The following is a 4,892-nucleotide window of genomic DNA, read 5'->3' as shown; positions in this document are numbered from 1 at the left end:
CACGCGTCACTTGGTTTGAAATCTGGTTCACCGGATTCGCTTGTGTGATTTGCACTTGTAGTCTTGGGCACGCGTTCCGGAAATGACTGGGATCACCGCAGTTAAAGCACGATCTGGGTCGTGGGTTTTGGTAGGTTGGTTGTGGGTTCTGCGGGTAGACTGGTGGTGTTGGCGCAATTGGATTGGCGGGAAGGACTCTACAGTTCTCAGCAGTGTGACCAGTACGGCCACATCGGGTACAAAGTCGACACGGGGTTTGGGTTGGGTGGTGAAATCTACAGGTTGGGCAAAAGGGATGGTTTCCTGTGTAAGGTTTCTTAGGAGGCGGGGCAGGGAGTGCGGGATTGGTTAAGGCATAGTTATGGACTACATGAGGTGTTGGGTAGGCTGACAGTGGGTTAGGCGCATGAACTGGAGGTTGGTATGCGGGTTGCTGGACAATGGGCGGGTTGGTAAGCGCATAGGCCTTGCGCCTGCGCTTGAGGTTGTTACGGTTTGAGGGTTCTGGTTTGGTTTCTGTTGGTTCAGGGGCAGTCTTGGTGAGTTTGGTCTTCTCAGTTCCCCGCAGGAACAGGGTTCCTGCTCTGACATGGTTGTCGCTGAGCACAGCGGCCAACTCGATGGCGTCAGAGAGGGTAACTGGGTTTCTGGCCCATACAGAATCTTGAATTTCCATGGGGAGACCCCCAAGGAATTTCTCGATTGCTCGGCGTGAAGGGGTAACAAGGTGAGGGACCAGTAAGCTTAGCTCGTGGAAGCGCGTCGCGTACTCGCGCGCTTCGCCACTGTATTGCTTCAAGTTCCAGAATTCTTCCTCCAGGCGCTTAACTTCGTTGGGAGGGCAGAATTCTCGCGTAAGAATTTCCTTGAATTCCTCCCATGTCATGCTAGAAGCAGCCTCTGCGCCACGCGCATGAGCTACTCCATTCCACCATGTAAGCGCTCTGGATTCCAGGACGCTGGAAGCATATAGGGTTCGTCTGTCTGAGGGGCATTGGGTATGGAGGAAAGTGTTTTCAATCTTTTCGAGCCATTGGAGCATCACGGTGGCTCCTTCAAGACCTGTGAACTTTGGAGGGTTACCCGCGTTAAAGGACTTAATGTTATAACTCGAGGTATTGGTATTGTTTTGGCTCAAAGCTTGGGCTATTGCGGCTGCCATTTCCTGGGAACGTTGCTGTCTACGCATGCGCGAGGCTTCTCTTCTCTGAAATCGGCGAGATAGCGGAGGCATTCTATAAAAATTTTAATTTTAGTTAATATCTTGGTTTTTATCGCAAAGTTTTAATCTTATAAAGCTTGGTTTCACGGAGTTAGATGCTATCAAAAGTTAAAGTAAAATAAATGATCCTAAATGCAGGCTTAATAAAGGTAACAAATTCGAATCAAGAATCGACAATTCATGTATCACCATGACTTTCCGAATTCCCAATTTAAAATATACGAGCAAACGAGCATTGGAGGTTGACGATTCACGTATCACCATGACTTTTCAATCCTCAATATAAAATATACAAGAAAATGAGTATTGGAGGTTGACAATTCATGTATCACCATGACTTTTCAAGTTTCCAACCTCAGAACATAATCGTAAATGGAAATTGAAAATCAACTATTCATGTATCACCATGACTTTTCGGATCTTCAAATCCCAACAAACGAATAGGCAAGAAAAATCAATAAAAAATCGAAATTCAGCAAAAATCGAAATATCGCGGAATAAAACATAAAATCATATACTGCGCAAGCGCGAGCATATTCATAAATAACGAGTAATTAACAATAAGCGCGCAAACATGAGATTTCTCTCATGCGCGAGAAGGGACTCTTAGGTATTCTAGGCCGTTACGTCTAACCACCTATCCTAAAGTCAACGAGCTCTGATACCAATCTGTAACACCCCGACCAAAGGCGGATTATACATCGGGGCGCCACATATTGCTTCATTACTCGCGACACTATTGGTGTCAATATTTATTAATACACATTTTATCGCGCACGCGCAGCGGGGAAAATAAAGAACATAAATCAAACATAAATCAATATATTATAAATTATAACATTCAAACAACATTAACTTGTCTTAATACATTTTAATTCTAGGTCCAAAAGTGAAAACGTCCTACGTGTCCACAAGCTCCAAAACAGCTACTGCAAACCTGAACATGTGTTAAAATAAACGTCAAACACTTGCGTGTTCGTGAGAAATCAAGTTTAATACAATACATAGATAATCATAAATCTGCGCGCAACATGTGTATGTCTGGTTTTCAACAAGGGTGTAATCTGATTGGGACCAACTCTAAGAGACAAGACTGCCAGTGCTCTCAATTGAGCTCACAAACAAGACTAACTGTGCAAGTGTAACAAAAGAGAAAATCATAAACGAATGTTCTCCCGTGTTCATCTAATGGTACCATGAAAACTGCGGAATAGACCGACAAGACGGTTAATGATCCACACATACAAATAAACAGCCAAGTCTACGTCCTCAACACATGGGATACTGCGCGACTAAAGTTCATAAACAAGTTTAAGACTCTAAGTTTGTATGAACACATGAACATCCCAAAACATTAAAAGCAAAAAGGGATTAGGTACGAGATTACTCACTTGATAATCGGTGCGGTGTAAGGTAAAGCAAGAACCAACTTTAAACAAGCACAAGTTAACCTATAATTAAAGATTATTGTTTTAATGATTGGTTTTAAGTCTTGATTACAAGTTAGCATAATTAATAAGTTATTAAATATAATATATTACCGGAAAACAGGGCAGAGGAGAGGAGAAAACGGAGGCAGAGAGGGAGGCGGCAGAGAGAGCAAGGAGGAGGTCAGGAGAGAGTAAGTGTTTTGTGTGTGTAGTGTTAGGAAAAATAATACTATTATTTATAGAGAAACCCTAGGAGACATAAATCCAGAAAAAAAAGGGAAAAGATTCCAAGACAAACAGAACAAGACAAAACAAAAGATAACAAAAGATATGGCAGCTGCAGGGGGCAAGATAAAGCTGACAGGTTAACAGTAAAAAGCATGGGCGGATCAGATAAAGGTACTGGTCAAGCATGGAAAAAGCAGATCTCAAAAGATAATGTCAGTCACTTTTTCTGCCAACCAATGGGGTTGGTGCGCATGCTGCGCCGAAAGTAACTTTTCAGACATAAAGCAGATTAGGTCAACAGCACAAAAGATAGGACAACACAAAAGCAACGGCTAGATTAAACAGAAGAAAACTCAAAGGGTTCAGCGCGAGAAAGCTCGAGCGCGAAGGCAGACACAGAAGGTCAAGAGAGCGCGAGCGCGAAGGCAGACAGAACCAACCTTAACGCGTCGCGGAAAGAAATACATTTCTAAGCGCGCCGCGGGAAGAATCACATTTCTTAGCGCGCCGCGGGAGGAACTAAAATTCCTAGCGCGCCGCGGGAAGAACTATAATTCTTCGCGCGTCGAGGGATGAACTACGATTCTTAGCGCGCTGCGAGAAGAACTACAAATCCTTAGCGCGTCGCGGGAAGAACTACCGTTCTTAGCGCGCTGCGAGAAGAATTACAATTCTTAGCGCGCTGCGAGAAGAGTTCGTCTCGCGTATCGCTGAAACAGGTGGTCTTCACGCAGGATTCCTTGTAAGGGGTCTGGCGCGTGAAGCTGCGCAGACAACCTTAGGCGGGAAGGAACAAGGACAAGCAAAGAGTTAGAAGAAAAAGAGGGAAACAAGGCTTAAGGGCGGGACGGCGACAAGAGGGAAAAGAAGGCGGAAAGAGAGAAGGAGAGGGACGGGACGGCGGAAAGAAAGAGAGAGAAAGAGGCGGGAAGGAAAGTATATTAAAAGTAAAATATAAGTATAAATAAATAAATATTAAATCATAAAAGAAAGAGATCGGATAAGGGAAACGGGTACCTGGGTCGGGTCGGATCGGGGCAGATGTCACAGAACCGTCACTTGCACTTAGTAGGGTGGCAAAACTTTACCCTTATCTGACCTGCGTGTAGGTTTTCCTCATCCTTTGAGGATAAGTTAACCTTTGAACGTGGTTGATAATAGGTGTGAAGTTTTGTTTCCTCTTTCGTGATTGTGCGGGTAGAACCGTCACTTGCACTTAGTAGGGTGGCAAAACTTTACCCTTATCTGACCTGCGTGTAGGTTTTCCTCATCCTTTGAGGATAAGTTAACCTTTGAACGTGGTTGATAATAGGTGTGAAGTTTTGTTTCCTCTTTCGTGATTGTGCGGGTAGAACCGTCACTTGCACTTAGTAGGATGGCAAAACTTTACCCTTATCTGACCTGCGTGTAGGTTTTCCTTATCCTTTTAAGAATTTTGTTTTTGACCATTCGACGCGCGGTTGTCGATAGGTTAGTGTTCAGTTTCCTTTCATGATTCATGCGGATAGACCGGCACTTTCATTTAATGGGAGAATTGAACTTTTCCTTCAACTGACCTGCGTGAAGGTTTGCCACGTTATTGGGTTCGTGCGGGTAGGACCGCCTTCCCACGCAACGACTTCACGTAATGTGAATGCCGTCACCAGTGTTGCATAGTTTAACCGTTCGACGCGCGGTTGCGTGAAGGTTTGTCACGTTTTTTGGGTTCGTGCGGGTAGGACCGCCTTCCCATGCAATGACCTCACGTAATTATGCGGTGAAAACCGGCATATTAGTGTTCAGAAAAGTATAAATGTAAAATCATCAGCTTCGATGTTCTTAAAAGAGAATCATTTCCATTAGAAGTGGCTCTTGGCCTTTTCTTTACAAATTGGAATTGATTTACATGCAAACTGTGTAAATGAGCTCCCTTCCATGTTGGGATGGGAGCGCCATCGAGCCGATACGCACCTGGTTCGGGATCTCGTTCTTTACGCAGCATGTAGTCTCAATGTTGAAGCTGGAATTTTTAT

This window comes from Bidens hawaiensis, unplaced genomic scaffold (genome assembly GCF_021521415.1).
Source record: "Bidens hawaiensis isolate Kalapana, Puna unplaced genomic scaffold, B.hawaiensis_p1.1 tig00023051_1, whole genome shotgun sequence".
NCBI classification, from domain to species: domain Eukaryota; kingdom Viridiplantae; phylum Streptophyta; class Magnoliopsida; order Asterales; family Asteraceae; genus Bidens; species Bidens hawaiensis.
This window is presented reverse-complemented; position numbering follows the sequence as displayed.